Here is a 27,635-nt window from a genome sequence, read left to right as displayed (position 1 = left end):
TCAGAAGGCGACGTCGTACTCGTTGAGAAAAAGGTCCCAGGACGTTTTGGACGATGTGGCGTATAGAACGGACGTATACTGGGAGCAATGGAACAATAAGGGCATGTCTTAAGGTCAAGATCAAGCCCACTGTAATTCAAAGGAGCGCAAATACACGAGTAATTCCAAAATAATACTCCTATAAACATCCTATCAGCAGAAAAAACTAAGACAGTGCCGGCTTTAAGCCTTTACTAACAAGCGCAGCCAGCGTATGACAGCTCCTGAGCTGCGTGCTACCCTGTACAGGGCATATTATCGGCCGCTTAGGCACTCGACAGGGGACATTTTCATGGCAGCAAAGAAATTACTTCCCCTTTCTCCTCCCTGGGTGGAGTCAGTGTGCATTGGAGCTAGCTTGCAAGAACTAAGCAACGTTTCCTGAGTCACAACATGGCAGTTGAACAGCGACCCGTGACTAATCACTTAAGTTTGAAATAGGTATAACTACTATAACCCAACATTCAATTATGATCACGTGTGAATCCCGATGCACCATAGCCCACTAGGGTTTCATTTATCCTTCTATTTTGAATTTAAACTTCAAATTTTCACATTTACGTCAAAACAAAGCGCCCACATACGCAGCAGCGTCATGAAAGTAACCAAAAAATTGCACAAAATACCACAGAAGCACTCAGTGCCAATCTGAAGGAACAGAAATACGAAGATTCATGTGAAAAGGAAATGAACACAGAAGAAAATAGGAGCACAGTTTGCTCCTGGAATAAACCCCATCTTCCTCGCACCCTTGCCTGGGCCTAACGACACCTCAGGTTGTAATCTTGGAATGAGAAACCCTGGCAACTCTCCGTGTCCTTCACACTTTCGAATGAGAATTCGCTGCCCTACTGGACAAAAACGATTGAGCCTTTAACTCACGACCGTTCTTGAACACAAAAGAGGCTATATGGCCCCTGGCTTCTTGCGGCGAGGGCTCTGCTCGCAACAACAAACATTTAACACTGATGAATGTCCGAATTGGCACTACTAACACAATCTTGAAACTTGCTATGACGGCCGGTGTGAGGTTTCACTATTTAAAAGAACATTATTTTGTGAACGGTGGCTCTGTGGACCTTTTATTCCAGAGTACAGGTCCCATCTGAACTTGCCAAATATTTTTTTGTGCCTATCCAAACAAATTGGTTTATTTTAATTACAATATATACACCGATGAATCCATGTCCACAAAATGTGGCAAAAGGAAACATGCAGGATCCGGGACAGGGTGATTGCCATAGAAATACACACCCTGGAGCAGAATGGCGAGCTGGACTAGTTGGCATATATGTTTAACTAAACCTTCAAAAATCACATCACTGGTAAACTCCTCCTCTTCTCCTGTTAGGCCCTACAATCAATCAATCAATTCTCCTGTTAGGCCTACTTGTTTAGGTATAGTGTACGTTGTAAAGCAATAGGCATCAAAATAGTGGAAGTACTTTTTACGGCACAATCACTTCAAACATTGTAGTCTTTTTAATTTAACTCTGTTTGCCAAATTCGAGCGGCCACTGTGTTTGAATGCTTGCATTCGATTGCACTCGGTTGCGTATTCAGGCTTTCATTGAATTAGGCGCATTTCGCTTATGTTCTTTCAGTGGCCTTGACTTTTGGAAGCAAACAATGGCCCTGTGATGGTGATTGCGGAGGCATTGCTTTAAAACAAGGGGGAATGAAACCAAAATAGTAGACCTCGGCCAACTACTGCACCTACTACACCCTGATCTCAAGCAAGCTGAATATTTTTGCATTAAAACTTTACATCGACGCGCAGATTATGAGGCAATGTAGGAACACCTACCTCAAAATTCCTACAATGCAGTGCAGGGTGGGGCATTAGATTCCTTTATTTATTTTTATTTATTTTATTTTTGGTATCCTAAGGATAATACATTATAGACTAGAGTGGGTTTAAGAGGAAAAGCATGAAAACAGACTGTTATTTAAAACAATTACCAAGCTGGCTCGAGCAATGTTGAAGAAAATACTTAACACATTTCTACAGACATAAACATTTGTACACGTACATACATTTCGGAAATAATACAGTAATTTAAACACATATCACGCGTAAGGAATAGCCTGTGCACAAAACAAGACTTATTCAAGTGACATTACACAATGCAGAGTGAAACAAATTGACATCGGTAATTTTACAATGTCTCATGGAAGGTGGTTCCAGTCAATGGACGTACGCGGGGTGAATGAATAAAAAAAAGCTTAGTAATACAACTGATGACGCCGTGTTTGCGCGTTTGATCCAGACGCGGTGATACATATTATGGTGAAGTGATAACACATCTCGCGAAGTTCCGTGGACAAAAAACTTTATAAAAGAGGCAGAGACGTGCGATTTTGCGACGTGAACTTTGTAGTGGAAGAGCAAATTGTTTTTCCTTGTGGTTACGCTTGTTGGTCGGTGGTAGTTTGAGTTACTAAAACGTGCCGAGCTGTTTTGAACCATTTCCAGCAATTGAGTAAGAGTTTCCGTGGGAAGATACCATATGAATGATGCGTATTCAAGTTGCGAGCGTATGATGCTTTTGTAAAAATGAAGTTTTACGGACGACGGAACGTAATGAAAGTTTCGTTTTAAATTCCCAAGCATGCAGTTACATTTGTTGACGATGAATTCGATGTGAACTTTTTATGATAGGTCGGATGTAACATGAAGGCCTAAACATCTGTAGGATGAAACAATTGCAGGGGGTGCCGTTTAGGTGATACGAAAACGGGTTTGTAGCCGCACGACCTATTCGCATTGATTTGCACTTGCCACGTTTCAGGTCATCTGCCACTTACCACACCAAAAAAGAGATAGCCTCATTGTTATCTTGCAGCGCATGCGCATCATTATTGTGGTTATTTCACAGAAAAGGACGCAGTCGTCGGCGAAGAAATAGACTGGGAAAGAAATACAGTTTAACAAACCTTTATATAGATGAGAAAAATTAGTTGTCCTAATACTTTGCCTTCAGGGACACACGAGAGTACAGGCTGTAATGAATTGCTTGTCTCGTTAGCCACTACAAATTGCTGGTGGTTAGTGAGAAAATTTCAAATTCTTTTTATTGTATTAGTATCAAAACCGAATTTTTTATTTTAGTAGGAGTAAATGGTGCGAACCTTTATCGAACGCTTTCGCAAAATTTAAAAGTGGTAATCAGCAAAACAACGGCGGCCAAGAAAACTATGCAGTTTGGGGTGAATGTCTTCCAAAAACTATGTTGAGCTGAGTGAAAAAATGAATTATATTCCAAAAAATTTCCTATGTTAGAAATAAGTATATGTTCAAGGATCTTGCACGGAACGCTGGTGATTGATATGAGTCTACAGTTGAACATTGAATGTCTGTCACCTTATTTCAATTCTGCAACCACCTTTTCTATTTTACAGTCTGATGGCAGTTCACCGACGTGTAATGATTGTTGAAAAATTTTAGATAACATAATGGAGCAACACTGTTTGGTACTTTTACAGAACTTTGGATTAACACAGTCAATACCAAAAGCAGACGATGTTTTGATACTGTCAATGATTTCACAAATTTTTTTGTATCTATCAGCACAGGATACATCGAGATATAATCTTAAGAGCGAATGTCTGGCGTATCACAGGATAATGCGCGTGAAAAACAACTGGAAAGTGATTTGTTTAGTACACTAGCGTACTGAATATCTGGTAACGGTGCACTGTTTGAATCAATCAGGGCTATTGTTGTTGTTTCCTGTGGGTTTATTACGCCGGCAAAATTTTTTAAGGTTATTACGCAACATGTCTGTAAAGTGTAAAAAAGGAAGTTCGTTTTTGCGTTTTTAATGGCGGACACGTATTTTTCAGCAGCTGTATGGTACTGTGACCGACGGCATTTGCTGTCGGTCTTCTTCGCTAATCGATAAAAGCGTTTTTTTCTGTTCACTAAATGCATAAATTGTGGTTATACCAAGGGGACTTAGGGTTATAGGAAATTTGTCGAATGGGTATGAAGCGGTGGCTAAGGTGTGCTACTTGATTTTTGAAAAGGGTTCAATCAGACTCGACAGTAAGTTCATCAAAGCCGTTTAGAAATTTACTTAAAAATGCGTCTAGCTCCTGGTTTATTCTTGTGAAATCGACGTTGCTGTAATTACCTATTATTTTGGTTCGCCTTGCCAACTTCTGTACCGGTAACTTGATGGAAATTTATTAAGGTATGGTCGCTTAATTTCGGCATATGTATAATTGCGAAACATAGGTCAGGAGAAGTTGTGAACCATAAATCTAGTATTGTAGCAGTCGTAGCTGTTAGTCCAATGGGCTTTAAGACCATTTGAGTTAGGTTAATGTGCCCATACAAGTCGACAAATTGTTGGCTTATGAATAATGCTTGGCTTGAGAGAGGTATTGGTGGGAACCAATTATTTCCTTGATAATTAATGTCTCCCAACACGAAAAGAGGAAATGAAGGATAGAGGGTGATTACAATATTTATGGCGTCATGAAGTTTACTGACAAATGTGGCTTGGGCGTTAAAGTGGTGATAGCAGGCTCCTGATAATAATCTACGGAGCGGCAGTTTTACCGATACCCAAATCATTTTCCAGGACGAAGATATGCTAAGAGCGAGTGATTCAAGATGCGATTTGACGGCAAATAGAATGCCGCCACCTTGTCTCGCCTCCCTATCACACTGGTAAAAGCTATACGTTAGGGGAGAGTAAACTATTTCACGGTCACGGATGAGTCTATGGAGCCACGTTTCGGTTAGAAAGATAATGCCCGCTGCACAGGAGTGAATCTCCGTGGAAATATCAGTGCGCTTTTTGATTACGCTTCGAATATTTGTGAAAAAAACCGATGCTCGTTATAAGGAGGACTGGTTGCCACTGCCCCTCAGTAGTTATTCAGATGACAGAGCAGGCTGAGACGAAGTGCTGGGTACTGAGACAAGATTAGAAGCTGCTGGAGATGGCAAAGAATTGTGTGCGTTATCGTTCCTAGGGATGTGGTTAGAGGCTTCGGGGCTAGGGAAATGGCCTGACGCCATTTCTTTGTCTGAAACAGGGTGTAGGAGTAGTACTTGTCATTTTGATGGATTCTTTTTATATACGCTTGAAGAAAAGATTCTTAGGCTCGAATTTGGCAAATTCAATATGGGTTTTATGTCCTTGACGCGTACAGAGAGATAGATCTTCTGACACTCTGATACCATGCTCGCTTAGCTTACTTCTTCTAAAAAAATTCATCTCGTGTTTTGAAGTTGGCAAACCTTACAATTATTGGCCTTCATCATGATGATGAGAACTGGCCCAGGCGATGAGCGCGCGCAGTATCTTCACCTCTCACCTCGCCATCAAAATGGGGTTCCAAGAGGCTCAAGATTTTTTTCAGATTCGTCCCAAGATTCTTTAGCATCAACGATACCATAAAACAACAAGTTATCACGCCTTTCTCTGTCTTTGAATTCGTCAAGAGGAGATTGCAAAAGATTATTCTGGTTTTGGTCGTGATCAAACTCGCCAGTCGAAGGCCCCACTTTTTTTATATGTATCTTCTAAATTGGCCAGTTTTTGTTCTACCGTGTTACGTCTACCGTGCTGTCCAACGTTTGCAGCCCCGATTCTATCTTGAGCTGGCTGCTCCGAATTGCCGGAATAGTTTCCTTTATTTCGTTATGGCTTGAAGATATTGTTGCTTATTGGGATGGTAACTCCTTTAGGATGCTCAGGATCTCGTTCTGTTGCGCATCAGCCTGAGCGCCTTCAGACGTCCGACTTGGTTGTTTATTTGCATCACTGGCATTAGTTTATGACCGCGTTGGTTTGGAAGGACCGGGATCCGACTCAACATCGCCCAACATCAGCAACAAAAGAACATCGTCCAAGCAACCCGAAATTAGACAAAAAGAGCACTCATGGTCACGGCACCAGCAAAAGACATCGGTTATCGTTTCTCTCAGAGTACAGAGAAATTGAGTTACCAACCTGCAGAACAGGAAAACGATGTTCACAAGCTATTGTGGCCCGATTGCTGTGGCCGTGCCACTGGTTATGTCACCCAAACGCCATCCATTTATATCTGTATTTGTAGATGTGCTCGGTGCAGATGGGGTTTTTATTTTCAGACGAGGGTAGCCAGCGAGGTTTGGCTTGGCTTGGGGGTTGGCTTTTCAGGTGACAGTTGGCTTTCACCAGGAGTTACACGGGAAAAACAAGTTAACAAAGGTGTCTCCGTAATGCAGCACATGAAACATACAAGGACTTGGTTCCTGGGTGACTTTATGCAATAGACATCACTAGCAGCCGGAATAATCAGGACGCAAACAAGATGCGCGTGAATTGAAACGTGAAACCCGCAATCTGCATTTCATACGGGCTTCATTTTAAAGCGTGAAGCAGCCTTTTTTTGCTGCACAGATGGGGTGACGTGACTGTATTACATGCTATTCCGAATAGGTCTTCCCGAATAAAAGGAGGCAGTCGGTCATGTTGCGAGTTTGGTATTACGCTTGCAGTTTAGTGCTAGACATAAAAGAGACACCAACTTGTGCGAAAACAAGGGTGGTATATGGCAGGAGGAGGTGCAAAAAATACAAATGTTACAAGTGCATTCTTTGAACCTGCTAAAGCCTAAATGGTAAAAGACTGAAAGTGAGTACCATCGCACAAGTGTTGTCATTCTATGGTTTCTTCGCCCAAATCGCAGAAATATATATACACAGGATGTAAAAATAAAACTGCCTGCCACTCGTGTTCTTTACATCACAGCCCCGCATCAGGGTTCCCCGTTCTGGTGAATATTTGCTCCTTCTGTCTTTTTTCCTGACTGTACAAAAAAAAATTCTGCATCTCCACTAAGTGAATGATGACGACAGAGGCGAAGCTAAAAGGCTTATCGATAAATCCTTGCACCATTCGCCCACACGACATACAAAGACTCGCCGCGTTGTTAATGCCTTCTTGACGGCGCGCACCATCTGAATGAGTGAAGGGCATAAGGCGCGCTCGTAGCCATGTTCGCGTCTCGGTTTTTAGCGCAGTGGGAAGAGCGCCACATACCTTCCGCCGAGGCCAGAGAGTCGTGGTATCGAAACCAGGCGCCGCCGCGTCAATGGCACTCGACACGTTATTACAGGTCTTCTTGAAGGCGCGCACCATATCAATGAGTGAAGGACATAAGTCGCGTTTGTAGCCATTCTCGCAACTCTGTTTGTAGCTCCGTGGGAAGTGCGCCACATACCTCTAATCGAATCCAGGGTGTCGTGGGATCGAAACCGGGCTCCGCCGCATCAAAACCACCACTCCTCCCACGCAAAGCTTGAAATGTCCCACCGCTCCATTGACAAGCCCGTCGACGACTTCAATGTTTGTGGTGATCATGTATGGGTTGTTTGGGATGATGAGAATCTCCATAGGCAAGTTGGCAAATTCGGTGTGTGACATTTAGCCACCTTGGCCGCCGCTTTCTGAAGACCTTCTTGTGTCGCGTACCCCAGGTACATGTCTTGAGCTCGCAGACGACGAGCGACAACCTCTTCCTCTCCTCCTTGTTGGGTAGCAACGAAAGCGTTAAAAGTTTTGACCTCTTCGTCCAATCTTTGGTGGGCCAATACCTAAGGGCATCCTGCCACAATCATCATCAGTTGTATGTACACGGCAGCACCGAGCGACGGGACAGAGCCCGAGCAAGAGGAGTTTGGCCCCTAAAACGCCTTCTATGCTTCGTACACAAAAACAATCTAATAGACTTATAAGGCATTGTGCTTTTACGCATGAGTGGGAAATGAGCCTGCAATAAAAATATGAACTACACATTCACACAGCTAGGCCACTACGTCAAATCAGCATCGCGTCATGGTAGAAGCAATGGGTGTAGCTTGCAGGGCACGAGATGATGTTTACATTAGGTTGTAGGCGGCCGACGATGTGGTGCGGCCGAACCCAAGTTTATTGAGGTTGCGCTGGCTATGCCATGGTCCAAACGAGGTGAGTATAACCGGGGCGCCACTCCAGACTGGGTGCCGAGTGCTACGTGTCCTCCGTGCCCTGCTGGCCAATCTGCTGATGATGATGGTGGCGGTAAAAGGTGTTGCCATTCCTATTGGATGTTGCCTGAATAAATGTCTGAAATAACCTCAGTTATAGCTCAGGAGTGAAGCCGTGGTGTAGAGGTAGAGCATCCGCCTCACGTGCAGAAGGACCGTGGTTCGAATCCCGGTGCCGGACAATTACCACCGGATTACAAAGAAAAATCCGCGTATTGATGGAATTGCAGAATGGGGCTTGGAGTGCGGCCTGACCCCGGCGACCATTGCAGGTAACGCACTCCCTCTTCAGAGCAGGATTGGCCACGCTGGTGTAGTAACAGACCCATCCTCCCATGAATACGCCAATTAACCTACGGCACTCAGTGTGCAGTAGCTGCGAAGCAACTGACCACGGCGGCGGTCATTCCTGTGACTCAGCAGAGGGTGCTAAGAATCTCTGAATCCGGACATGCCGCCAGTCAAATGTGAACCTGACAACATTTAACACAAGAAACTTATCAAGTGAAGCGAGTCTAGAGGTGTTGTTCGAGGAAAATAAGGGCATAAATGGGATGTCATAGGGCTTAGTGAGGGTAGGAGGCAAGGTGAAGCCTTTACGGTGCTAAAGAATAGACAATTCCTATTTTACCATTGTCTAGTAAACGGAAGAGAACTGGGAGTGGGATTTCTAGTCAATAAAAGCATATCTGGCAACATAGAATAATACTATAGCATTAACGAAAGGGCAGCAGGTATTGTAATTAGTCTCAATAAGAGGTGGTACAGCTAAAGGTGGTACAGGGCTAAGCGCCCACATACAGCCACGACGACCACGCAGTGGAACGCTTTTATGAAGGTGTGGAATCGGCAATGGGTAAAGAAAAAACGCAGTATACCGTAGTTATGAGGGACTTCAATGCTAAAGTAGACAAGAATCAGGCTGGACCCAAGGCTGTTGGGAACTATGGTCTGGGATGAAGAAATAGCACGGGGGACGCACTGGTTGAGCTTGCAGAACGGAATACCCTATGCATAATGAATACCTTCCTCTGTAAACGGGAGAGCCGGAAGTGGACGTGGAGGAGCCCGAAGTGGGACCATAAAAATGAAATAAACCTCATATTATGCAATAACCCTGGTATGGTGAAGGATGTGGAAATGCTAGGAAAGGTAAAGTGCAGTGACTTCCTCATGGTAAGTTCTCAAACTAGCCTAGATTTGAGGAGGAACCGCAACAAGCTAGTACGAAAGAAGCCGATTAATGAGCTAAGACTAAGACGTAATGTAAAAGAATTCAGGATCGCACTCCAGAACCGATATTCACCTCTTACCGAGGAAGCCGATCCTAGGACACAGGAAGTCAGCGACAACCTTGCACGCATTATCACTGAGTGTGCAGTAGAAGTTTGGGACCCGATGGCTAGACAGGGTACCGGCAAACGTTTCCAGGAGACGAAATATCTAATTAGGAAACGGTAAAGCATGACAATCTCCACCCCAGCTAATAGAATAGAACTAGCGGAGCTTTCGAAGTTATCAATGAGCGGAAGATAGCTGACATACGGAAGTATAATATGGAGAGCTGTAAAGAACGGAGGTAGCCTGAAAGCAGTAAAGAGGCGTCTTGGCGTGGGGAAAAATCAGATGTATGCACCTAAAGACAAGCAAGGCAATGTCATCACAAATAGCGAAAAAATAGTCACAGTTACCGAAAAGTTCTATAGGGATCTGTACAGTAACTGGGATATCCAGGATAATGCCGGCCGAGAAAGTAGTTCACAGTAGATAGACATCCCACCAGTAACGACCGGAAGTAAGGAAGGCCTTGAAAGAAATGAAAGGGGGTGAACCACCTGGGGAGAATCAGATAACAGCAGACCTCTTGAACGATGATCGAGAAATTCTACTTGAAAAACTGGCAAACACGTATTTGCAATGGCTAACGACCGCAAGTGTACCGAAATCTTGGAAGAACGCGAGTATCATCCTAATCCGGGCACGCTTTACCACATTGTGTGGTGCTGCGAGAAGAACCCCCAACCTTCCCCCCTGCCCTTCCCTCCCCTCAGCACTGGGAGAGTGCACTGTCCAGCTGGGATCCGGATGACCAGCTTTGGCTGGTGAAGAAGGCTCAAAAAGCCGAACGGTCTCAAGGGGTCCTGGAATAAGGACTCTTGGCCAAGGCGAACCGCTTTAGAGGGACGTTTAGTGCTCCTGCTCCTCCATAAGAAAGGTGACATGAAGGACTTGGAAAATTACAGGCCTATCAGTTTATTGTCAGTCGTCTACAAGGTACTTACCAAGGTAATTGCTAACACAATTTCTGCAAATTTCAGTCAATTTAAAGAAGAAGCAGTGCTCCATAAAGGTAATTCAACAATGGACCACATTCACACGATCAATCAGGTGATAGAGAAGTGCGCTGAGTATACTGAACGCCTATATATAGCATTCATAGATTATGAGAAAGCACTTGATTCGGCCGAATGCCTCGCTGTCATTCAGGCATTACGGAACTAGCGGTAGAGGAGCATTATGTCAGAATACTAGAGGATATCTACAATGGGTCCACAGCTACCACCATCCTACATAAGAGAGCAGTAAAATACCTATAAAAAAGGGCGTCAGACAAGAAGACACAATCTCTCCAATTTTATTCAGAGCATGTTTACAAGAGGTATTCAGAACATCATATTTGCTGATGACGTGTTTTTGCTAAGTAACTCGGGTGACGGATTGCAAAGCATGCTGTCCCTACTGAACGAACAGAGTGGAACCGTGTGGCTGAAAATATTTTGCAGAAAAATAAAGTAATGCCCAGTACCTCGGGACAGCACAGCAGTTTAGGATAGGAGGCGAGGTAGTGGAATTGATAAGCGAATATATCCACTTAGGCCCAGTTGTGACCCCGGATCCCAATTACGAGGCAGATATAATTAGAAGGATGAGAATGGGGTGGAGTGCATACGGCAGATATTCTCAAATAATGAATAGCAGTCTACCATTGTCGCTGAAGAAGAAAGTTCATGACATCTGCATCTTACCGGTACTCACATACGAGGCTGAAACTTGGAGGCTAACTAAGAGGGTTCAACTTAAATTGAGAACGACTAAGCTGGCAATGGAGTGGAAAATGATAGTTGTAACATTGAGGGAGAAGAAGAGAGCGGAGTGGGTCAGGCAACAAACGTGTGTTAAGTACATAGTCGTAGAAATAAGGAAAATGAAATGTTCGTGGGCAGGGCTTGTAATGCGATGGCCAGATAACCGTTGGTCATAAAGTGTAACAGAGTGGATCCCTAGAGAAGGCCAGCGTTGGAAGGAACGGCAGAAAGTTAGATGGGCAGATGAGATCGAAAAGTTTGCGGGGATAAATTGGTCACAATTGGCACACGACCGGGATAACTGGAGAATAATGGGAGAGGCCTTTGCCCTGCAGTGGGAGTAGATAGGCTGGTGATGATGATGATGATGTTTATGATGATGACACTTCAGCGCTTTTCCTTTTTTTCTTGTTATGTCCTCGTCAACGTGGGCTGTTAATTCATTCACGATCGCGTTGCCAGCAACCATTTTCGTTGACGAGTGCTTCACAAGAGTTTTAACTTCGGCTGGTTGGTACATAACTTCGAGAGACGGCGGAAACCAACAGAGCAGATGTGGTGAAAACTAAACTAACAAAGCGCAAATTTTTATATAATTATCGCTCCGTCCGGTTTGTAACGCATCCGCTTTTTTTCGGGGGCACGTTTCACACAACGCCAGCAATAATGTACAGCGCATATACCTTTTCACAGACACACTGGCAAGCATAATAAAGCCTGTATTTCATTTGTAAACAGGTTGAGATGCACAATATTCACGAGGGGAAGGCGATGAACAAGGTGGCAACGGCAATGGTTTATATAGTGTAGCCTCATGTGACAACACTCGGCGCGCTGTAGACTCGATTTACTGTTGCAGATGAATTTAGCTGACAACACAATTCAAAGGGCTGCACAGAGTCTTTAGTCATTCACAGTAGTAACAGTTGACATTTGAGTTAAATTGAACGCTCTCATCCTGCTACATGTTTAAGCTGAACTGCGCTGAACATGCCTCAGAGTTGCACCTGTTGCACTCCAAAGGTCATCACCAGTGGATCAGATTGGCTCATATGATCGTGATTTATAAAACGGTCGTTTTTGCGGTCTGTTAAAACGAAAATATCAAACAATGAACTTTTCAACTGTTCAAAATATAGGGTTATTACACAATTTCTGTACTTTATTTAGTTTGTATCTTAACAATGGAAAGAATTCAGCCCCACTTTGGGTATTACGGGAATAATTAGGCCTACAGCGCTCATGGCTCATACAAATAACAGAACAATGTTGGCCGCGAATCTCGAGCCTTAAAGAAAAATCGTTCTTTATGAAGAGTTTTTCTCACGAAAAAAAATGCTCTATTTCGCAAAATCTTGATATGCACATTCCAGTAGCCAAACCTATACAAAAGGCGCGAAATCCAAACTATAGAATGAAAAGCGCGCAGGTGTTATGTTTGATATCTTAATATAATGTGTGTGTATATGTTGATCAGAAAAGATTACGCATAAAACTCACGTCTGTACTAGGCGTGCTCATTTCCAATCCCAGCAGTTTATTTGGCCTTGGGAACAGTCCCGACTGCAGCACACGATTTTTTTCAGGGAAGTGCGCATGCGTCATTATCGGCTCCTTTTTCTTTTTATATTTTTTCTGAAACACACGCTATGACTGCTAAGAATGTGTTGTTTTTTTTACTGACAATAGGAGCACAAAAGAAAAAAAACGTGTCACATTTTGGCGAAACGCACAGGAACCCTCTATTTCATTTGTGGCAGTCTGGGCCTTTTCCAAGCCATGTAAAATAGCTAAGCCTAATGCACGGAGTGCTTGCTGTCTTCACATCACTTACCATAAATGTTTCCTTCACTTCCTTAATTATACGACCACTCGTGTTGGTTTTGCAAAATATTTTAATATTGGGTCCAAGCTGAACAGTGGCGCAAAGTAAGACAACTGTATTACTCAGATTGAACAATTTCAAGCACAATGAGGTTTCCAAAATTGTGTTATTAGTTCTGATGCCCCAGCAGTAGGATAGTAACGATGAGGACTGGAATTACTTCAACAAATCATAAATGCGCTCAAGCTACAAAATCCTATAACATAACTGCCAACCTTAAAGGACTGCTTTTTTCAGCGATGTATTTTCAAACATGGTATTTCACCTGCCTTCGAGCCCGTAATTTCGGTTGGGTGTTCTTAGAATTCCTTTCAAAACATGGCAACGGCGTATTTTTTAAAGAAAACACTGATGGATTTTATAATGCCTTTTGAAACTTTGTACTAAAATTTCGAATCTTTACACTGCCGGGCTGTTTATAAGCTTTTGGTTGCGGCGTCTACGAAGCGACAAAATACCACGAAAATGCCGTGCACCTAGGCGTGCATTTGGTGAAAAGCGCGCGGCATGTTGCAGGCTTGGGTGGGCGTGCGCCACGTGACGGGCTAAACAATGAAAATACGGAGCGCAGAAAATTGAAGCGCATGTGATCGTGGGTCCCGTGAGGAGCGCCGGGCATCATCCAGACCTGTGCGTGGGCTTACGCCACGTGAGGAGCTTATGAAAAAACGAATTTTTCAAGTGCAAGTGAGCATGCGCCTCAGGACGAGCAGCCGCCATCATCAAACTTACCCTTCAAGAACCTTGTGGCTAACGTTTGTGACGTCATCTCTCCCTTGCTGTTCTGCTCGACAGTAAACGTACGCTCACGCCGGAAGTGGACAGCATGGAACAGCTCGCGTTGCAGACGCCGAGTTTGCGGACCCGGTTGCCGCCTGTTGGAGGGCGTCTTAAGACGGTCCAGCTTGGTGCAACCGCCGGGTGTCCAATGAAGGGAGAAAAAGGAGAGAGAAATCACTTTATTTCTCAAGCAAGTTTGGTAGGAACGCGTGGTGGATGCCTGCCGAAGGCTGGCGGCAAAGGTGGCGGCTCGGTCAACCAGAAGTAGGTGCGCCTCCGGTGGCCAGCAGCCATGCGCGTCCTCCCACTGGTCGATGCTGGAGATCGGGTGCAATAGATTAAGAGAACGGACCCACATGGCGTGGCTTAGTGCGTCCATGGAGTCACAGAGGAGACAGTTGGGCAAATGAAAACTCAGAGGAATAGGTCTTGTGTAGGAGTGATCGATTTACGAGAGAGTTGGTCTGAAGAAGTCCCCATAGGCGATTCTGGGCGTTGATTAGGGAAGTGTGGACCGTGGGATTACGGCAGCGGGAGACGCAATATTGCTCCGTGGCTTCTTGGTACGGGAGCCGATGATCGTGGGTCGACCGAGCACTGTGCAAGAGAGCAGGAACCACCCCAGCACGGCTGTTTAGTTTTAGTGCTGCTTTGTGGGCCGCCTCGTTGCCTCCTATCCCAGTGGGCGCAGGCGTCCAGACGATGTCTACTGGTTGAGTAGGGGGATTTTGGAGAATCTTGAGTGCCATAGGCAAAAGCTACCACGAATGATATGATTATATTGTGTGGTTGCCGCCTGGTGGTGCATGCCAGGGGTATTGCCGCCTCTTCCGCAGTTGTGGAGTCAGAACGATAAGGAAAGTAACCGGGGGAGAGCCCGCCAGCTCGGCAGTTCTTTTAGCCTTTCACCATCGGTACAAGCTGGGGAATGTTTTGTTAACATTAGTGGCTAAACAGCGCCGCCAGTGATGTACAAGGCCAGCATTTGTATTTTGATTGCACCAAGTAGATTGGTGGTGTCACTGAAGAAAAACTCCTATAAGCATCAAATGTTCTACATCCTTATGCTGAGCCTAATTTATTTATGATGTCCTCCACATTTATATTTCTGTAAAAGCAGTTTTGGTTGATTAGAAAACTCACACAAAACCTCGGTACAAAACCCGTATAAAACACATACAAAACCCATCGGTAACTTACAAACAGTACGCGTGCGGAGATTTTGAAATTAAAGGGTAGCAGATATAGCAAAAATATTTGTAACAGCGATACACATATACGAAGAAAAAAACTGACATACCAGCAACATCTGAACAACGTCCGCAAAATATGTTTAAGTACGGTCCAGAAATAAAGCAGAAGCAATATCGAGAGTACGTCTTTGTCATATAGTTGAAAGAGCGTACGAATACTAGGTACCAGCAACGTTATCTTCCCATCGAAAATTTTTTATCAAACTTGCACGTTGTATGGATGTCTAATTGAGATACATGCTGGGTCGAGCAATCGACTCAAGCATCTCTTAGAGTTTGTCTCGAGACTGCTGTGCTTGAATGGAAGCCACGGGTTTGGGAGGGGCTATCGCGACCGGTTGGTCGGCAAGCTCTACAGCCGCGGTTAGATGTTTGTGCTCTTAGGTGGTGACGACCAAGCGGACTCCTGAATGCAACTCTTTGCAAACAAATTGCGCGAATCCACCCTGCGACTGTGGTTGGAAAGTAAAGCTGTAAACGGCACCCACAATGCTTACCCATGAGACGTCAATTAAATCCACTCACGGGGCTCTACAACAAGTGAAACACGAGACAAGTGAAATGCAGTTAACCATACCCTTTATTACTTCAAAGAGATATCCTTTGCTACGATTAAATTAATGCATGATGAATGAACGGTGGTTTGTTCAGTTGTATTAGTGTAGCACATGAGTGGAAACTCTTTTTTGATAAACTTCAAGGCAGATCAAACTCGGTGTTACACGATCTCACTTCTTCGTCTACGCCGCCGCCGACGCAGGTGACGAGATTGGCGGCAGACACAGCGGAGGAGGAGAGAAGACGAGGAGGAAACCTTTATGCAGATTTCGGAACAGTCAAGAGGGGGTCGCAGGGGAGGGATGATGATGATGGTTTAAGTTTAATGGCGCAAGGCCGACATGGGCAAAGAGCGCCAAATACAAAGTTATTTGATAAGGAGGGAAATCGGATAAAGTCAGTTAAATAATATGAGCACGTCTGGTGTAAAGGGCCAGGGTGAAGAACGTGAGTGGTTAAAAGATAAATACGGTGGCTGGTGTATAGGACCAGGGGTAAAACTATGGGTGATAAGAGATGATTTGTAAGAAATGAACTTCAGATAGGAACCTTAAGGTTCGCTGAACAGAGAACATGGCTTCATCTCCTAAGAAGTATGACGGGTGTGGTGGAATATGTCGTGTGTGTAGTTGTGGGAAGTGTTTTCGTCGTGTAATGTCGAGTGCCTTACATTGTATGAGGATGTGAATCACGGATAGGGCCTCTCCGCACCTGCTGCACAGAGGTCTTGGAGACCCCGTGAGAAGGTGCGAGTGCGTTGCATGAGTGTGCCCTATCCGTAATCTAGCCAAGGCGACTTCAGTGTATCTATTACGTGTGTCGGTGGTGTATGGTCCCAAGTGTGGTTTTATTAGGTGTAACTTGTTGTCTGTTTGTTCACTCCAGTGTGTTTGCCATGTTTGGCGAAGTTGTTGTCTGATGTGTGGTTTCACGTCGGTGTAGGGTAATGTGGTTATGTCTACTGTATTCGAGAGTGTAGCAGCAGCAGCCATTCGGTCCGCTGCTTCGTTCCCGGCTATACCACTGTGGCCAGGGACCCAGCAAGGAACCAGTTCAAATTTGCGTACATACACCGACATAATACCCTTGACTATTAGATTTACAACGTGATTTTTTGAAGACTTTGTTGACGACAACGCCCGCACGACACTGAGGGAGTCTGTATATATAATGGATTGTGGGATGTGACTTTGAAGGATATGATTAACAACAAGAAATACACCATAAGCCTCTGCCGTAAAGATACTGGTATTGCTGTTAAGAGTTCTAGTGACATTAAGGCCGGTCCCATGCGCCGCGCAAGACACAGAGGTGGCAGTTTTAGAGGCGTCCGTATAAAATTCAGAAAATTGATACTTCTGCTGCAAATACAAGAAGTGCTGCAGAATTGCACATGTGGGAGCTCGGTTTTTATCTACATGTGTAAATGATGTGTCGCATGAGACAGGGCGGAGATGCCATGGTGCTATGAAATCTGTTACAGAACTTTGGATGGTATCTAAAAAGGAGACAGCAAGCTCGGACGCTTCCTCTCTAACTCTGTAAGAGAAGGGCGCAGAGAACGATGGTCGATTTAAAAGGAGTTCAGTCATGGAGGTATCATGAAAAACGGATTTAAAAGGATGGTGAGGCATGGATGAAATTTTAAAAGCATAAAGGAGGTCTGTGTATGCTCGCCGACGTTGTAGGTTCTATTTGTTGCACTCAACATACAGGCTTTCGACCGGACTAGTTCGGAAGGCACCACATGACAAGCGGAGCCCTAGATGAAGCACTGGGTCCAGCATTTTGAGGGATGTTTTACTTGCTGACCTATAAACAACGCTACCATAGTCCAATCGTGAACCTATCAAGCTGGTAAAAACACGTAAGAGAAGTTCTTTGTCAGCACCAAAAGAGATGTGCGACAGAACCTTCAAGATATTCATTGTTTTTAAGCATTTATGTTTTAGTTGTTTTAGGTGTGGGATGAATGTCAGCTTTTCGTCAAAGATAACACCTAAGAACTTGTGTTCCTTTCTTACAGGAATCGAGACACCATTGAGTTGAATGTCTGGATCCGGCCGGATGCCACGCCTCTTGAAAAACAAAACACAAGTGCACTTTCCAGGATTAAATTTAAAACCATTGCTATCTGCCCAGCCAGCTAGCTTGTTAACACCAAGCTGGACTTGGCGCTCGCAGATAGACAGGTTACAAGACTTAAAGGATAATTGCACGTCGTCTACATAGATTGAGCAGGAAATGGTTGGTGGCAGAGCCTTCCGAAGAGAGTTCATTTTTACAATAAACAAAGTGCAACTCAAAACTCCACCTTGCGGAACACCGTTTTCCTGCACATGAACTCTAGAGAGTGCAGTTCCAACTCGCACGCGAAACGTTCTTTCAGAGAGGTAACTGGCAAGCGTGTTCCACATGTTACTCGACATACCAAATGACTTCAAATCGCTGAGGATGCCGTACCGCCAAGCAGTGTCGTACGCCTTTTCAAGATCACAGAATACTGTCATACAGTACTGCTTATGAAGGTAGGCATCTTTAATATACGACTTTAATGCAACGAGTTGATCGTTCGTAGATCGCCCCGCCCTAAAGCCTGCCTGGCAGCTCTCGAGAAGACCATTGTACTCTAAGAAGTACACGAGTCTCCTGTTTATCATCTTCTCGAAGAGCTTACACAGGCAGCTTGTCAGGGCAATGGGGCGATAACTGGCGGGAGAGGAAGGGTCCTTCCCTTCCTTTAGGAAAGCCACTACTATGGCCTCCCTCCAAGAGCGTGGGAAGTGCCCCGAAAGAAATATTTTATTGTAGAGGTGAAGAAGTGTTTCAAGCGTGTCTGCATGTAAGTGTTGTATCATTGTGTATGAAATCCTGTTTGCACCTGGAGCTGAAGGTTTACAAGTACCGAGTGCGACCTTCAGCTCATGAAGTGAAAAGGGAGTGTTATAGGATGAGTTCGACTTATTAGTGTCTCGCAAGGACTTTTTCTCACATGATGCTTTGTGTTTAATGAAAGTGTTGGTGTAGTGTGCTGAACTGGACACGTGTTCGAAGTGTTGCGCAAGTGTGTTAGCCTGGTCTTCCAGTGTGTCCCCTGTTGTACTAACCAGGGGCAGGCTGTGTGTCTGTTGTCCTTTTAGTTTTCGTATTCGTGTCCTGACTTTGTGTGTGTCAGTGTATGAGTTGATGGAAGTGAGGAAGGTGCGCCAACTCTCTCTTTTCGCCTCACGACGCACTCGCTTCCCAAAAGCCTTTGCCCGTTTAAAAGAAATGAGGTTATGTGACGTGGGGTACCGGCGAAGGACACCCCACGCCTTGTTCTGGGCCTCTCGCGCCCGCCTGCAGTCCTCGTTCCACCAGGGCCTCCTTGGGGTGCGGGACCCACTGGAGGCCTGGGGAATGGACTTTTCGGCAGCGTCGAGGATGTGCGCCGTGACGAGTTGGGCGGCCTCCTCAACGAGTAGGTGTTTTATGGATGTGTGTTGTAGTTGAGATGTTTGTGTGAATGTGCTCCAGTTTGCTTGTGATTCATTAAACCTGTTATGGGAAGATGGACTGCTCGGGCCTGTACCTATATACGTTAATGAAGTGGGGAAATGGTCACTACCATATGGGTCCGTGCCCACACCCCACTCAAGACATGGAAAGAGAACTGCGGAACCAATAGCCAAGTCAAGATGCGAGTATGTATTGTGTCCTAAGTTATGGTATGTAGGCTGTTTTTTGTTGAAAAGGCATGCTCCGAAGGATGTAAGAAACTTCTCTATCAGGCGACCCCGGGCATCCGTACGGGAAGAGCCCCAAAGAGAGTTGTGCGCATTAAGGTCGCCTGTTAGTATGTATGGTTCGGGCAGCTGGTCGACCAGTGCCTCGGAATCAGAGCTCAGAAGTGCATGATCAGGAGGAATGTAGATGGAGCATACCGTTATCAACCTAATAAATATTATGGTACGGATCGCTACAGCCTCGAGGACAGTGTTTAAAGAGAGAGGGTGGCATGCTAATGATTTCCGGGCGATAATGGCCACACCTCCTGAAGAGTGGGTGCAGCCAACCCTGTCCTTTCTGAATACCATGTACCTATTTAAGAAATTTGTTTGTTTAGAATTGAGGTGGGTTTCCTGCAGACACATGATACTTGGCTGACTGGCATGCAGAATCTCATACACATCGTCAAGATTTTTAAGGAGGCCTCTGCAGTTCCATTGAATAATGTTTTCTGTTCCCATTATTTAAATTTAAGAATCACTGGAGTGTGTGTGTTCGTGTGTGTTCATGTGTCGTCTTTCGGGGCTGTTACTCTTCGATTAGGCTTTTTAGGCCTTTCTACTGGCTTGGCCGTCGGAGGCCGCTCCTTGCGCTGCGTTGCAGGCAGGAACGGCCGGACATCCATTTCGTCGTCGGATGTCCGAGGGGTGCCCGACGGACCGGGCCCCCCGGACTTAGCCCCCCTTCGGGAGCCCTTCGTTTGAGCCGCCTCCGCCGCGGGCGTTGGGGACGCCAAAAGTGGCATGGGCGGTGCGGTGGCGGTGGGAGCCGATGCGGGGCCCGTGGTGTCCATCACCTCGGTACCCTCCAACGCACTGGAGGACGGGGAGACAGAGGCGGGAGCGGCACCGGTTCCGACAGAGGTGGTTTGCGCCACAACCGCTGCTGCCTCAGCAAGCGGCGTGGTGCCGGGTTGGGCTGCGTGAGGCAACCCAGGGGGGGCTGGGGCGGGACCAGGTCAGACTCGCTGAACTGGGTCCCTGTAGACACCAGACGCCGCTCCGCCCCCCGGCGAGCCGCGTCGGCGTACCTCCCCAGAGGGAAAGAGGCGAACCTCTTTCTCGCCTCTGGGAAGGTGATGTTCTCAGTTACCTTGATGTTGATTATCGTTTTCTCAAGTTGGAACTTCTCACACTTGCGGGAGTACGCTGCATGCGGCCCACCGCAGTTCACACAAGACAGGGTATCGAATGGACAATTATCGCTTGGATGATCGTGCGCCGCGCATTTCGCACACGTCGTTCGGCCACGGCAAGAGCTGGTACCATGCCCGAACCGCTGGCACTTAAAACAGCGGCGCGGGTTCGGGATGTACGGACGGATGGAGCAACGGATAAAACCTGCATATATATGTTGTTGGAGAACGGCGCGGTCAAAGGTCAACATGATGTGCTTGGTGGGAATCTCCTTGTCGTCTCTACGGATGGTGATGCGTCTCACGGCAGTGACGCCCTGATCCTTCAAGCCGGCAAGGAGATCCGCATCGGTTTCGTTCAGGAGATCTGGCTCTGATATCACACCCTGCGAGCTGTTGAGGCTCCGGTGGGGTGTGACCCTGATGTCAAGATCAGCCAGTCTAGTCTGAGCTAGAAGCTTTGTCGACTGCTGCTTGTCATTTACCTCGATGAGGAGTTCACCAGTTCTTTGTTTTTTGGCCTGATATGATTTTCCTATTATGGCTTCAATATACTTGGCGATCAAGAAGACTGACTGAGATGCAAGAGGGTGGGTTGGATTCAGGGACTCCATGACAAGAAATCGGGAGTAATGATCTGGTTCAGGAAATGTCAAAGATGGCAATGGGGGAAACGATACTTCGGTGCGGCCCCTTTAAGGGGGCCGATCACGGTTGGGGGGGGGGGTTTAGACAATACCATAAAGCATAGTATAAAAGCAGGGAGACGGGGGTACTTTCTCCTTTGACCTTACCCTAGTAGTCAAAGAGGTCCCGGAGCTCCCTGCCTGGTAGACAGGCAGGGAGCCCATCGGCCGGAGCTTGACCAAGGCTCCGACGGTCACCGTTTACGGCTCCTACACTTCACCTTTAAACACCTCGCCACGGTTGGACACGGCTTATGTTGGGAGCTCGGGGTCCGCGGTGTCGCTGCTCACCGTCACCATGAATACTCAAGGTGCCCCGTGCGGGGTCGCAGGGGAGTGGTTCCTTCACGGAGCCAAGATGCAGTCCGCGCCGCCCGTGCTCTGTCCACCAGCTGAAGCTGGGTAGGCAGAGAGGAGCTGTACAGCAGCATCTTCAGTGCTCTTGTTGGGTAGCGGAGAGGAAGAAAGGAGGATGATCAGTTCTCAGGTCACACACCCCGATCATACAACAAAGTGTTCCTATTTCAGAGCAAAATTTACATTCAGAGTTGGAGCGATTCGGGAGCATTATGTGAAGACGCGTGAGGTGTGGGAAGGAGCCACGTTGTATGAACAGTAAGGTGATTTGTTGTTTGCTTGAAAGGTCAGGTAATTCGAAGGTAGGGTCTGTCTCCAAAGAGAATATTGCAGGGTTATGTTCCTGAACGTGAAAAGTGGTTGACTGTCTTGGTGGAGCTCCCTAGCCATTTAAAAGCGCTGGCTTCTTGGTGGCGTATTTCTTGCACCGCATGGTAGCGCGAGCGGGCGTCCAGATGAGCTGAATGGAACGTGTTTGGGAGTGGTTTTCTACACAAGCAGTGCAGCTCGGGGCTACCCCACCCCCCCCCCCGACCGGTAATTCCGGTGGGCTTGTTGGGAATAGATGACTACCTTCCAAACCCCTGGATGAGTGAGAGCCAAGATTGTAGCTACCTCTTCTTCTGCCGTCATGTCTTGTGTATTGAGTTAGGCACACGCAACGAAATTGGTTCTGGAGGTAGCCACGATAATGGCGTATTTATGTCCGCGATGTTGGGAGCGTCTGTGTAGGTAAATGCATGACCGCTTGAGCGCGTGCTTTTCGGCGACCGTCTTCGTGTGAAGCGTTGATATTTCTAAAAAGGGAGCCTGTTTAGATCTTGTCACCAAGCATCGAGGAGTACATCACACCCAGTGACGTTCTGTGCTGCCCAGCTAATCTTGTGAGGGATGTGGCGACCCACTGCAGTTCTGCTCAGTCAGAGTTTCTGGCTAGGAGTATTGCCTTCTATCAGGTCTTCCAGTGTGTTTGCAGGAAGACCAACTGACTGTTTAACCGCCTTTTTATATTATATATACTTCTTTGTGTCTCCCTTCCCGAGAAGAAGAAAGGGGGATACGTAAATGATTCTTGATAGGACAAAAACTTGAAATATTCGAAAGGAAACAAATTCCTTGAGGCTTTACGTCTTGGTGGCAACTCCCCTGCTGATGTGTATGATTTCAATGATGATGTGTGTGAGGCACTAGAAGGATACATCACTCTTGGTGTTGGCCCGGAGATGTCGAAGGAGGATCTTAAAGTGGGGGAATGGAATGATGGCCTGACCTTCGAGGAGTATTTGAATGTCTTTCTTGGTGTGTCGTTTGGCGTGAGGGTAGGCGGCAAGAACCTCCGATTTTTGAGGTGAACACTTGAGCTGGCAGGCTTTAGCAATTTTGCGTTCTAGAAGTGAGATGCCATGCGTTGGTGGGAGCTTTTTTTTAATTTCTGAAACTCCTAGCGCATGCGCAAGGAGCGCACACGTTCGCTACACGTGCCGTGGGCCGCGATCACTGCAGCGGGAGAGGTCGCCTGACGCTATCACGTGGCATTCAGCTAGAATGCAGGGGGTAAAGGCGAAGATGTGCTTGGTGAGTGCACCACTTGTTTTTTGCGTCTCCGCGTGGCCTCGTAGCTTAATCGGTAAGAGAACGGGCTCTCGCTTCGTTACTCTGTAATTTCCAGGTTCGATTCCTGGCGGTGCCAGTAACTTCTTTTAGTGGTTTGCGCGATATTTCTTTTGACACCAACGGTCGCGAAAGAACCCTTGGGGGTAGAGGTAAAAAGCGTTACTTTAAAAACAGTTCCCGGAGCAATTGTCTGTCAATTGTGGTTGATGTCTCGTCCAGAAACTCTTGAGTGTGCCGCAAAAGCTGGCTAGGTGTACTGTAGCTGAGTTTTGGGCCTGGAACCAATTGTTCTTGTCGTTGTTGTTCGGAGGGCGTAACTGCTCGAACAAGGTTTTTTTTAGCGTTGCATACGCATTTTCCAACAAAAGATCTAATAGATATAAGAGAAGTCAGATCGTTAATGTATATAAGAAACAAAAAAGGTCGTAGAACAGATCCCCAGGGGATCCCAGAGGAAACCTGGATGAGTGAAAAGTTATGATCATTGGCTGCAACAAATTGCGAGCGATTTTTAGGGAAAAATTCAATCCACTTCATGATGGTGTCATCAAGTGGCAGTTTGCTTCGTTTGTGCAGTAGCAGTTTGTGGCACACCTTGTCAAAGGATACGGAAAAGTGTAAATAAACAGTCAGCTTTTGATGATTGGTCTAAAATGCGATGTAACTTCTGAGTAAAAGATATTAACTGTGTTTCGCATGACAGTGATTTGCGAAAAGCGCCTTACGCTGATGTAACAAACGAATTTAATTCCAGAAAACTGACTAAATTTGTGAATTTGATATGTTCCAGTAATTTAGAGCAAGTTTAGGTTACAGTAATAGAGCGGGGATTGACGGGTGATGTTTTTTTGGCCAGATTATCAAGATTACCATAGTATCAAGAAAGGTGCATAACTTTTGATTATTAGGCTGAAAGTTCACCTTTTTGTTGTCACGAATTACTTCTTTGTTGGAAACTTTTCCGAATGAGGCGTTCAAAGAAAAACTGAAGAGAATGATCGCTAATTCGAGGTGAGTATGTTTTAATGGAAGAAATATCGGGCCGTGTAATTAGGATTAGTCAAGCGTGTTTGCTGCGTGGGAGGATGTTCGAGTTTGTTGATCTACTAATTGCGTAAGGAAAAGATAGAGCAAAAGTTAAAAACTTTGAAGCAAGTGTCAAAAAGGGGAAGTAGAAGCTGGTTATGTAGTCCAGTTTATATTCGGAAAGTTGAAGTCGCCGAGCAAAAATAAGGGATAATTGGGGAAACGTGTGACGAGCTTGTTGAGAACGTCGCGCAGTTTGTTAACAAATGTTGGCGATGACGAAGGGGAACGATAGCATGTGCCTAGGACGATTTTTTGATGGCCAATAGTAAGAAAAGCCGAGATAGTTTCAAGGGTGGTGTTAATGTGTATGCAAAACGAGGTATGTTTTTTTATATCACTAAGAGAACACTGCCTCCCCGATGGGCTGTTAGATCACAACGATAAATTTCAAAATGACGCGCTTCATGAAAAATTTCTGAGTCCTGCACATGTGCGCGGAGCCATGTTTCGGTCAACACAAATATTTGTGCACAGCAAGTATCTATAGCGGAAGATAAAGTATCGTATTTGTCAAGAAGGATTCTGATCTTAGTGAACACAACAGAAATTCTTGAGTTAAATTTAGGGCCACTAACCCTCGCACGTTACTAGGAAGGGACACGTGCCTTGTTGTTATCATTTTCGAAACTTCGACCAGGCCGTTAATAACCTGGCCAGCGTCAGTATCAAACATGTAGCATTTTTTGTTAACCTATACCTTAATGTAACTTAGGTGAAATAGTGGCGATTCTGGAAGATTTTTTGCGAACTCAATGAGCTTTTTTGGTGGTGCGGGTATCAGGAGAGAAGTCTTCGCTAATGCCAATGTCTTCTTCTTTAAATTGGGAGCGTGCAGACAATATTTTCTCTTTAGTTTTGGTGTCAATAAATTTCACAGTAGTGGGATGGCATTGGTATGGCGAAAATCAGCCCAATCGATGAGCGCGTTTATTTAAGTTTGGAGAAAAACCAATGACGGACGTAATTTTAGTGACCACCTTTGCTTCAGTTTCTTCGCAGGATTCTCTGACATCTCAACGCACATGAAAAATAAATTGTCACGTCGACGCCTATCTTGAAGTTCGTCCAGGTGAGCCTTTAAACAGTTATTTTGAGCAATACTTTCAAATTAGAAATTAGGCAGGCATGATAGCTCGCTTTTTAGGTTTTCGGCTGATTGGGATTTGTGCTCAAGTTCCTCTAGTCTTTTTAGTTTTCCGGTTGTTTTATCGCGACAACGTTTAACCGTTTTCATGGCTTTTACGTCAGCAGCTACATCAGCGTTACTCTTCGAACTATGCACAGAAGGCGCATGAACGTCTTCAACAGCTGAAATAGCACACTCATTTGTTTAGCGGGGTCCTCCAGTAGCGTTTCAAATTGTGATAGCGCTTCAGAACGCGTTGTTGGCCCGGGATTAGCTTGAATATCTCCGCAATACAATAATAGGAACGCATTCAAAAAGCACTCGGAACCGTTATCCAACAACACCCGTGGGCACGGGAACAGCAAAAGCAGGTATTATTTGATTTTTAGCATGAAGGGAATATTTTCACACACCTGAATATGAAAAACACATAGATGAGGCATCATGTTTGATACTCTGCTCCCGTGCCCACTGAAGAGCGAGTTAGTCCGCAAGCTGCTTTTGTAGTTATCAGGGAGCGATGTCATCGTCGATGGGGTTGGAAGACGATAGTCGAGCCTCGCCGATGAAGTTGCGCTGAAGAATACGCCACTGCTTGTGGTTTTCACGCCTGAAAAATGCCGCTGCCAGAGCAAGTGTGAGAACGACGAGTCCGGAGAAACCGCCGGTAGCCAGACCATTAGGGGCGCAAGCGCAGCTTGCACTGAAAAACACGCAGATCAGACATGATGTTTGATGTGCTGCTCCCGTGCCCACCGAAGAGCAAGTTTGTCCGCAAGCGGCTTTTGTCGTTTGCGGGGAGCGATGTCGTCGTCGATGGGGTTGGAAGATGATAGTCGAGCCTCGCCGATGAAGTTGCGTTGAATAATACGCCACTGCGTGTGGTTTTCATGCCTGAAGAATGCACTTGCCAGAGCAGATGCGAGCATGCCGAGTCAGGAGAGACCACCGGTAGCCAGGCCATCAGCAGCGCAAGCGCAGCCTGCATTGGAAACAAATTACACCATCACCACAAAGGAAACTATGTGGTGTTGCAAAGCAGGGGGGTTCCGTGTAGGTTTCACACCAGAAAGGAACCGGCGTAAGCGGGGTCTCGGAGCAGACTTAACGCCGCGCAGCGCGAGCACCTGCTTTTAAACAGCTGGAGGAGAGGAGAATGGAGGAGAGACGCGCATGCGCAGTGTGAGTGTGGACGGAGTACCAACAAGGCAGGGACATGAGATGGCTCCTGGAACCATGAGATGGCTCCTGGAGCGCCAGTGTCACCGGTGTCTTCCTGGGCCGGCACGAGACGAGCACGCTTCCCCTTTAATGGTCCTGGAGCGACAGTATTGCCGGTGTCTTCCTGAGCCGGCACAAGACAAGCCGAGCGGCTTGGTGGAGAGCGGCGTTATCACAGCTGGTTACGGCTCCTGAAGCGACAATGTTGCCGGTGTCTTCCTGAGCCGGCACGAGACGATCCGAGCGGCGAGGAGGAGAGCGGCCTTGTCACAGCTGGCGTGGAGAGGGGACGAGCAGGAGAGGTGCGCACGCCGGATGACGCAGGGTCGACGAACAGATGCTCTGCATCTAAAACACGTAGATCAGGCATCATGTTTGATGAGCTGCTCCCGTGCCCACTCACGGAGCAACGCTCCGGGAGCACCGCAACAAATCTGTTACAGTAATGCAGCAGATATACAATATTAGGACTTCGTTGCTTGGTTGGGACGTGAGCAAAATCATGACTGAGAGGTCACCAACAAACAGGTGACCAACAGTCAGGTCACCAACAATATGCACGCGAAGTGAAACACCACAAAAGAAATCTCCAAAAAAGACGGGCTAAATTTTCACGGCATGCAGCCGGCTTTGTTTGTCACGTAGGTGGGGCAACTTTAGTCTACTACACGCCATTCGGGATTTTTCTTCTAAAAGTAAATATTGATAGTAAGTCCTGTTACGAGTTTGCTGGTTCATTTGCACTTCAGTGCTAGATATAAAACCGACACCAACCTGTGCGAAAACAAATCTTGCTATATTAGGCAGAACGGTGTGCGGGAGATACAAATGTTCTGATTGCAAACTTTTAAGTTGCTGATGCCTACATGCTAAACGCCAGGTAGTGTACCACGTCAATTATTTTGTCATTCTACTGTTTCTTCGCTCAAATTGCGAAAATATACACAGAGGATGTAGAAGGGAAAACGTTTGGCACTCGTGTTCATTATATCACTGCCGCGCATCGCCG

General features: G+C 46.0%; 1 pseudogene; it reads right to left on the bottom strand.

The window, feature by feature from the left end:
- Nucleotides 1-26,999, bottom strand: LOC144160750 (uncharacterized; annotated as a pseudogene).
- Nucleotides 27,000-27,635: the final 636 nt, after the last annotated feature.

Source organism: Haemaphysalis longicornis, unplaced genomic scaffold (genome assembly GCF_048455015.1).
Source record: "Haemaphysalis longicornis isolate Haplotype H1 unplaced genomic scaffold, Haemaphysalis longicornis Haplotype H1 scaffold_11, whole genome shotgun sequence".
Classification (NCBI taxonomy): Eukaryota; Metazoa; Arthropoda; class Arachnida; order Ixodida; family Ixodidae; genus Haemaphysalis; species Haemaphysalis longicornis.
Note: the sequence above shows the minus strand (reverse complement) of the source record. Positions and strands in the feature narration are given on the sequence as shown.